General features: G+C 42.9%; 2 non-coding genes across 2 annotated transcripts; both read right to left on the reverse strand.

The window, feature by feature from the left end:
• Window positions 1-260: 260 nt before the first annotated feature.
• Window positions 261-332, reverse strand: Trnap-agg. Its single transcript has one exon. It is a non-coding gene; the product is annotated as a tRNA-Pro (tRNA).
• Window positions 333-8,348: 8,016 nt separating this feature from the next.
• Trnap-cgg lies at window positions 8,349-8,420 on the reverse strand. Its single transcript has one exon. It is a non-coding gene; the product is annotated as a tRNA-Pro (tRNA).
• Between the last annotated feature and the right edge of the window lie 1,283 nt (window positions 8,421-9,703).

Raw genomic sequence — 9,703 nt, forward strand, 5'->3', positions numbered from 1 at the left:
GGGCTTATTGGGGCTAATTTTGTGACAGTGTGTCAGGCTACGTTTATTAATAACGTGATGCTTTTTATTTGTCCTTGTTTGCATTGAATGATTATTAATTAGCTATTTCGAGCATACCTCAAATTTACATAATCCAACAGCAAACCATCACTTTTGGTTTCAGGGGCGAGAGAGGGAGTGCTGCGTGCGTCACGTGCAGTGGAGATTCGAGTTGTCTATCGCTGCACTGGAACGTGTCTCGCAAATTTGTTCTAAACGCAGGGCTCGTCCGGGATTTGAACCCGGGACCTCTCGCACCCTAAGCGAGAATCATACCCCTAGACCAACGAGCCACGAATACACTTTCTTAGCGCCTTTTTGGCGGCCGAGCTGAATGCTCTCCTTTCACTTGACTGTCCCGCCCCAGCCGGCGCGAATATGGCCAGAGTCACGCCCACAATATGTACTACGCCACCGTTCGCCGGATAAAAACCAGGCCGTCCCGTACACCAACCAGAGAGCCGACCGTTCCGTCATTTCCATCCTCCGAACAGTCAAATCCTTCTCCTCAACGCCTCAACCCTCTGCTCCGGGCTGGACGGGCAACTCGCCCGTAGCCGGGTGCGGTCAGTTCTTGGGGTGTGGGGGGGGGGGGGGGGGCTGGTCGGCCTGTCCTTTGGGACGGGCTCAGCCCCGGCGACTCTCAGGGTGCTCGTTCAGACCAATTCCTAATTCCCCCTAATTCCTATCATCCTTCCGGTCCTGAAATGGTCTCGTCAGACCGGTAGGGCCTAATCCAGGACACAATAAAAAAAACCAGAGAGCAGCCTCCGAAAATATCTTCTTTCGTTCGTGGCGGGAACCCATAACCTTTTTTACTACGCTAACAATTGAGAATGGGACATGAAAGTCAAAGCAGCTTATCTCAGTTGATCCTCAGCCCCAATTTTCCATGCGGCCATGCCCTATCGATTGTCCATTCCTATGTTCAAACGGCGAAAACGCCTGTTGAGGTAGACCAGGGTCCTCTTGCTCCATAGTAAAAGGTTACGTTTTTTTCGTTTCAGGAAACGGCAATCGAGGTGGTGTATGCATGGAGAATATAGGTACATGCGTGTTTGGGGCTGATTGGACAATTTCTGCGTAACATTGAAATGTCTAGAAACATTATTTCATGAGATATGCTTTCCTCGCGTGGTAGTGGTGCTACCATGAGATTGGTTTCTGAAATAACTCGTTTACTACTGCCTCGGATACAGCAGCAGGGAGCAGAAGCAGGACATCGTCAACATCCATCAGACCAGGATGTCGATGACGCCGCCACCACCTGTGGTGATCAGCGTCCCATTGTAATCGAGGTATAAAGTCGGCTCTGGGAGGCACCACGGCACCAGTCTAGCAGTTCTGCCACTGGAAGTCTAGCAGCTTCTAGGAGTTAAACATGTTTCGTCTCACGATCTGCTGCCTTGTCCTGGGCGCTGCCCTCGCCAAGCCAGCTGAGAAGGCCTCGGACAAGTCAGCCAACCATGCTGCGGCCTTGAAGTCGGAGATGCTCCATTCGCAGAAGACAGCCATTGAAGTCGGCGAGTCCCGCGGTTTGAGTGATGAACCTCAGCCTCTGCCGAAACCGACCACCAACTCTACGGACCTGAGGCAGATGACATACTACGTCCTCAACAATGGCCAGTACTTCTTTACATCAACCTACTATCCCAACAGCAACTATCCTAATAACGATTACTTCTCCTTTGTCCTCACCACATCTGCTGGTCAGGGGATGCGAATCTACTGCGACCCTTTTGACGTCGAGTCGCACCCCAACTGCGACTTCGACTGGCTCCGGCTCGGAAGCACCAAGTACTGTGGATCCGGCACAATCTACGTCATGGGAGCTCAGTTCGCTGTGGAGTTCAGCTCTGACAGCAGCGTTACCCGCCCCGGCTTCTACTGCTTGGTCAACGTGCCGTAATGGTATCCAAGAACCCCCGTCATGGCATCCAAGAACCACCGTAATGGCAACCAAGAACTACCGTAACGACATCCAAGAACCACTGAGAAGATGGCGACCCCATCCACGAGGGCTACACTTCGTGATAGCTTCCGTGGCGAGATGACCCCAATGTGTGCACTTCTGTTACTGTTCTTAGGCTTTTGCCAACTTTTGTTTGAATTCTGTTTCTAATAGGTATACTTTGACTAGCGGTGGCGGTGTTTGACAAAATAAACTTTTTGCTCGGGACCTCTGGTTTTCCAAGCGCCTGCAAAAGCTTCTCACTTTATCGTTTAGAACAAAGGTGGGACATGGGCCAGGCAAGCAGAGGTACACAAATAGCCCAGCATGTCTCCTACACGGCGTCCCATTGCTCTGGTTTGTCTTACCGACTATCCTTGATATATATCCATGCGTATCTATACTTTCAAGTAAAGCTAGTTATATGACAATTACCTATATTTACAGGACCTAGAAGTTTTTCCTAAAGTATGTTCTTCTGAAGGTATACCACATTAGGTATACCGTCGTTTCTTGAAAAGAAGCCGACACATATTTGGTATATGCTGCCTTTGGCTAAGTACGAGGCAGGATGTGGTACAACCCCACGTGAAATGCATACTGGTTCACTGCTAATGTCTCAGAATTAACAGTAGATTGAAGCGGTCTGAGGCCTGTTTCACTAACAAATAAAGTGTGTAATTACAAAGAAAAAACTTGAGTTTAAAAGAAATATTTACCAACATTTGAAATTTGGATTTCACGAAACCTACGAGCATTAATTTTGAGTGTAAAATTTACCAACTTTTTTACAAGAAAAAAGTTTGAAAGAAACATCGAAATCGCAAACTTTCTGTTTCACGAAGACCAAAAACTTGAAAGAAAACGTTGTACTTACAAACACGAAATTCCAGTGGCTCTTACGTTCGGAATTTTATTAATTTTTGTGCAATGATGCAAAGCAATCAATTATTTAAAACAAATATGATATGCTGAATCATTATATGCTCTTTTTTACTTAGCACAATCCCTACGAACCAGCTACGAGCAATAAATAAATATCGTCATGTTTTGTCATTCGCGCGCCATAATTGCATTCAACAGTCTTCTGCTGTCAAATGTTTTGGGTGTTATTTTCTTTCAATAATAAAATATTGTGAACTATCATTTATACCATTTAGAAACAGCATCATTATTTATAATTTATTCCTGCATCTTTTGACATGATACTAGACATAATTTGATAAGAAGAATCAATATCTGTAACATGTTGTAGTTCTTGATTAAAAACATTTTTACTGTTTACAAGTTTTTTTGCAAACTCTTTTTATCGGAGGTGCCGCTGATGATGAAGTTTAGTGAAATCCGATTTTACATAGTTTGCAAAAATACTTATGAATTGTAAAGTTCAAACACTTGTAATCGCAAGTTTTTAGTGAAACAGGCCTCTGGTTGTTGCTTGTGCCAACGCCTTGGTGCCAACTATGTTGTTGTATGTTGTAGTATGTATGTTTTACCACATGCCGAGATATCCCTTTAACATTAGCACGTGCATTTGGGAAATGACTTCGGCCCGCCTCGGCTAATGTTGAAGGTATTTGAGAAACGATTCGGCCCTAGGGCTTTTTGATTTTCCCAGACAAAGTTTTACTGAATATTCTGAGCGGAAGAACCAATTCCAAAGAAGATATTTACGATAAACAAGGGTATCGTTCCAATGCCAATTTATTTATTGCTGCAGAACATGGTCAGAATAGTCATTATTACTATATAATGCACGCAAAAAACGAACAATTCAAATGCAAGAGGCATCTTAACGTGCCACAATGAAACATTTGATACTGTTCCAGCTGGGATCCAAGACGCGTTTGATTCAGCGTTTCACCCAATTTTCAGTTTTCCTCACGGTTTCCTCACTCCTGCACTGGACTCTATATACTTCTTTGTTCTAACTTATTGATCCAGCTAGCATTCAAGACGCGTTTGATTCAGCGTTTCATCCAATTTTCAGTTTTCCTCACGGTTTCCTCACTCCTGCTGGCTGCTGGACTCCATATACTTCTTTGTTCTAACTTCTGGCGCTTCACCATCTTCATCCTCATGGCCTTTTCAAACCCAAAATAAGGGGAAAGTATGGAATTTCATCTTTCATTCTTAACGCAGCCCCATAATAAAAAATACAAATATAATATAAACTGTTACGCCGGTACGGCATGTGGTAAATCTCTTCCCAACCTTGGGCTATGAAAATGCAGTTTTATTCACCTCGGTTTTTTGCTACGGACCTCGTGCCTACCGGCACTCGGTCCTCCGCACAAAAACCTCGGTGAATAAAACGCATTTTCCCAGCCCCGGTCGGGAATATATAGTAGTAATGTTGGTGCCAAGTTTGTGCCCTTGACTGTGCCTAAAAACACCAGGAAACACTACCCTCGTAAAACCACTTGGACGCTCAACTAATTCCTCTCATCCAATGAGGGCTCAGTTCCAGCTGGACCCGAGGGCGTCGGTCTGCCGTCCCATTGCGTCCCTCTCCCGTTTAGTGGGGCAGTTACCACTATAGTTCGTTTTTTTTTTTTCAAAAGGACGCTGGCTCCAAGTATGTTTTTCGAACAAGCACGTGTTTTAGCGAGCAAAACGAGCAAAAACTGAACCTGAGAAAATCGAACGTCGACTAATTTTAACATGTGATTTCTTCCCGATAATTTCCATATGTGCGTTTTGGAACCAGATATGAGATCAGTGGTGACGTCATGCTGTCGGACGTGCATTGCAATGTAACGTATAACTATCATGGACGGAACCGCTTACTCGATTATAAGCTCGGCAACAGTGAAAAAAATCAGTTTCACCCTATTTCGTTGACACTTGTCCCATTGCACGGACATTTGGGTGCCTGCTGCCACCAGTGACGTCATCATAGTATGTTTATCTTTAAGAAACGATTTCCAGCTACTTACCGTGCACAATTTGAAATCGATTATTTTTTCGGTAAGAAATTCTTGGCCAGACACTGAAGCTGCCAAAACTCACGTGAGAGCTTCGATATTGAACTTTGAGCCAGCGTCCTTTTGAAAAAAAAAACGAACTATAGACTGGCTGAGGGTGACGTGACCCAACGCTGCAGTGTGCGGTGCACCGGTACTGTGTGTGGTTAACATCATTGTTACGGTTTGGGAATCTGAAACTTGAGGAAGTAAGTTTTCCTTGATCAACACTACTCATTTAGATGTTGCCGAAGCGTCATTATTCTTTTCCTCGGGTTAATAAATCTCTAAAAAGTTAATTGTTTTCAAAACGGGCTTCACTGAGGAAAACTAAATATTATAACCAATTGAAATATTATTGGTTATAAAATATTATTATATTAATTTATTATTTATTATATTATTAATATATTAAATAATATATATATATATATATATATATATATATATATATATATATATATATATATATATATATATATATATATATATATATATATATATATATATATATATATATATATATATATATATATATATATATATATATACAGTTGAGATGGAACACAACAGCGTTTTTAGCAGTGATTAACTTCTTCTGTGTCTTCTCGATATTTCGTACTATGTTTCTGGTAGTATCATTGGTTTTTGATAATAATTCACCAATTAATGTCATTTAAATTCATTACAAGCTCGTCACTCCTTACATTCCGACGAACAACACACTTCGTTCATCTGACGAGTTTCTTACTGTGCTGAAATGTAACGTAGCTCGTGGCATAATCTGTTCCTTAGATGTTTCTAGTTTGTTTACCAACGTACCAGTGAAAACTACGGTAGACATCATTCTTAAGTATGTATATGAAAATGAAGACAGAGCTCCTCCAGCGCTCAGCAAGAACCTACTCAGGCAGCTACTTCTCACATGTACAACTGAGGCACCTTTTAGAGCTCCAGACGGTAAACTGTACGTCCAAAAAGATGGTGTGGCTATGGGCTCCCCCCTTGGCGTCCTATTCGCCAACGCCTACATGTGTCACGTGGAAGAACGAGTTTTACAGAGGCTCGAGAAGGCACCACATATCTATAAGCGCTACATCGATGACATTTATGTCATGGTGGACTCTGAAGACGAGCTGCAAGTACTCAGGCGGTCGATGGAGGAAGCATCAGTCCTGAAATTCACGTGCGAAGTGGGGGTCGAAAACAAGCTCCCATTTTTGGACGTCTTAGTTGACAACTCAAGTGGCCGCACTGTCACCTCAGTCTATAGAAAAAAGACAGACGGCGGACGTTGTCTCAACGGCCTTAGTGAGTGCCCTCAACGTTATAAGACAGGGGTTATTCGTACGTACGTGCGCAGAGCTCTGAAGATATGTAGTACCTGAAAAACGTGGACGAGGAGCTGAAACATGTCAAACAAATGCTCGTAAACAACAACTACTCTAACAAAGAAGTTGACCTTGAGATCTCTAAAGCCCTCAATGACTACATGAAGACAACACCAGCAGCCCAAGAACAAGAAACCCAAGAGATGGTCATCCTCCACTATCGCAACACGATGACGTCAGCCTACAAACAAGATGAGAAAGTCATCAAGAACATCATCCATCAGAACGTGGAACCGGCAGAAAACAGACGAATACAACTCCGGATCTACTACAAAAACAAGAGGACATCAAACCTGATCATGCGCAACAACATGCACCGAGAAGACTGGCTGCAGACGACCAACGTAGTCTACCACTGGACATGCCCCATTGAAGGTTGCAAACTTCAAGAAAAACCGGTGGACTACATTGGTCAGACTACAACCACGCTCTCTCGACGCCAGACTATGAACTTACATCAGCATCCACCATTTGAACATATGAGAGATGCGCACCAGCGGCAAATCACCCGAGAAGATCTCGTCGGAAATCTCAACATCCTAAAACACGAAAGGAACCACCGAAAGCTGGCCATCCTGGAGGCTGTCATCATCAGAGAGAGGAATCCAGTACTCAACTGTCAACGTGACTACCTCGGCATTTTTACGCTCTGCAGCACCCATACTTACGGTGGTGTTTGAACGCCACCACTTGTATGCTCCCACTGTCCTTGGAATTGAAAGGATTCCGGACTTCAAATGAACGAGCTGTAGTGTATTTTTATGTGATCATTTTCATCAATTCGGTCCTGAGGGACATTCATTTTCAAACTGTCATTATGTTTACTTAGCATCTGTGTATCGTCTTTCATTATGCTTGATAACGATTTGTGAATAAATCGAAACCGGTCGCATTATAATGAATTTAAATGAAATTAATTGGTGAATTATTATCAAAAACCAATGATACTACCAGAAACATAGTACGAAATATCGAGAAGACACAGAAGAAGTTAATCACTGCTAAAAACGCTGTTGTGTTCCATCTCAACTGTATATCTAACGACCTGTTGCCGAAGTTTACTGATATATATATATATATATATATATATATATATATATATATATATATATATATATATATATATATATATATATATATATATATATATATATACATATATATATATATATATATATATATATATATATATAATATTATTATATTTAATTTTTTAATTTATTATTATATTTAATTTTTTAATTTATTATTATATTAATTTATTCTTATATTATTAATATTATTGTATGATTAATTATTAGATATTATAAAATATTATTGGTTATAATATTTAGTTTCCTCAGCGAAGCCCGTTTTGAAAACAATTAACTTTTTAGAGACTACTCATTTAGGTATGAAAACGTTATTTGAATTTTGATGACGGTTGTAATATTTACTAAAGAAACGAAACCCATTAAAGTGGTATGGATTATAATCTTTACACAGGACGACAAACTCAGAAAAAGTGTTGACTGATTTATTCTTTAGATCTTCATCTATATAAACTATGTCTTAACGCATGAACCGAGGGAGAAGGGGGCGTTTACACCTCCCCCCCCCCCCCCCCCCCAGCAGGGCCTGGTGTAAATACAGGAGCCCGAGCGGGGCGCGGGTTAAGTGGTCATTATTTTCCCACAGCTATTTACGGATCCAAGGGCCTTTCACGAGTCTAAAATTTTCAGCTTGTTTGTCGGAAGCCTCACGCGGTCACTATGACAAAAACTTACAATATATCAGGCTACGTTTATTCAATAGCGTCATACTTTTTATTGGTCTGTAATTTCAATGACTAATTAGAAATTATCTTTTTGAACCATGCCTCAAATTTGCAATAACAAGCAGCAGATCATCCTTTTTTGGCTTGAGAGGGGCGCGGGAGAGTTGCACTTGCGTCGCGCGCAACGGAGACTAGTCTTTTATCGCTGCCGTTGGAACGTGGCTCGCCAAATTATTCCAAATGCAGGGCTCGTCCGGGATTTGAACCCGGGACCTCTCGCACCCGAAGCGAGAATCATACCCCTAGACCAACGAGCCACGACCACATTATCATAACACCTTTTTGGCGGCCGAGCTGAATGCTCTCCTTTCACTTGACTGTCCCGTCCCAGCCGGCGCGAATATGGCCAGAGTCACGGCCACAATACTACGCCACCGTTCGACGACTAGAAACCATCCTGTACACCAGAGAGCCGACCGTTCCGTCGTTTCCATCCTCAGGAGTCAGGACAGTCAAATCCTTCTCCTCCACGCCTCAACCCCCTGCTCCGGACTGGACGGACAACTCGCCCATATGCAGGTGCGGTGAGTACTTAGGGGGCTGGTTGGCCAGTCCTCTGGACCAGGGGCGGAGAATTGTCATAATCTCAGGGGGTGCTTTTCTAGCATCTGGCGAATGAAAGCTTCGAAAGCTTGCGTAGAAAAGCATGTGTAGGTACGTTTTCCAAGCAGCATCACACTCCTCGCGGCTTACGCAAAGCAGTTTGTGTCTCAGACGTAAATTAAGCACCCCTGGAGCACTATTGCACGGTGACTTTTGAATTTCAGGGGGTGCTCGAGCACCCCCATAACCCCTAATTCTCCACCCCTGCTCTGGACGGATTTAGCCCCGGCGACTCACCAGGGTGCGCGCCCAGATCAACGTCTCTCCCTAATTTCATCATCCTTCCGGCCCTTACATGGTCTCGTCAGACCGATAGGGCCTAATCCAGAACACAATCAAAAACCAGAGAGCAGCCTCCGAAAATATCACCAACAACTTCATTCATGGCGGAAGCCCATAACCATTTTTACTACGCTAACAGTTGACAATTGAGAATGGGACATAAAAGGCAAAGGAGCTTATCTTCGTTGACCCCCAGCCCCATTTTCCCATGCGGCCATGCCCCATCGATTGTCCATTCCTGTGTTCAAACGGGGAAAACGCCTGTTGAGGTAGACCATTGTCCTCTTGCTCCATAGTAAAAGATTACGTTTTTCGTTTCAGGAAACGGCAATCGAGGTGGTGTATGTATTAGAAGATACATTCAGATTCAGATTTTTTATATACGACAAATCCATAAAGCATGGGGTTTCATTGCCACTCGTCATCTTGATAAAATAAGAATGGTGTATATGGCTTATAGGCAGTATTGACAGGCCACGTACGTACTCAAAAATCTACTTACCTACTCTACCCACAACCATTTTGCTCCCTCAGGAGATACTGCCGCAGTACATGCGTGTTTTTTGGTGATTGGACAATTTCTGCGTAACATTGAAATGTCTAGAAACATTTCATGAGATATGCTTTCCTCGCTGGTCGGTGCTACGATGAGATT

This window comes from Amphibalanus amphitrite, unplaced genomic scaffold (assembly GCF_019059575.1).
Source record: "Amphibalanus amphitrite isolate SeventyFive unplaced genomic scaffold, NRLGWU_Aamphi_draft 002122F_arrow, whole genome shotgun sequence".
In the NCBI taxonomy this organism is placed as follows: Eukaryota; Metazoa; Arthropoda; class Thecostraca; order Balanomorpha; family Balanidae; genus Amphibalanus; species Amphibalanus amphitrite.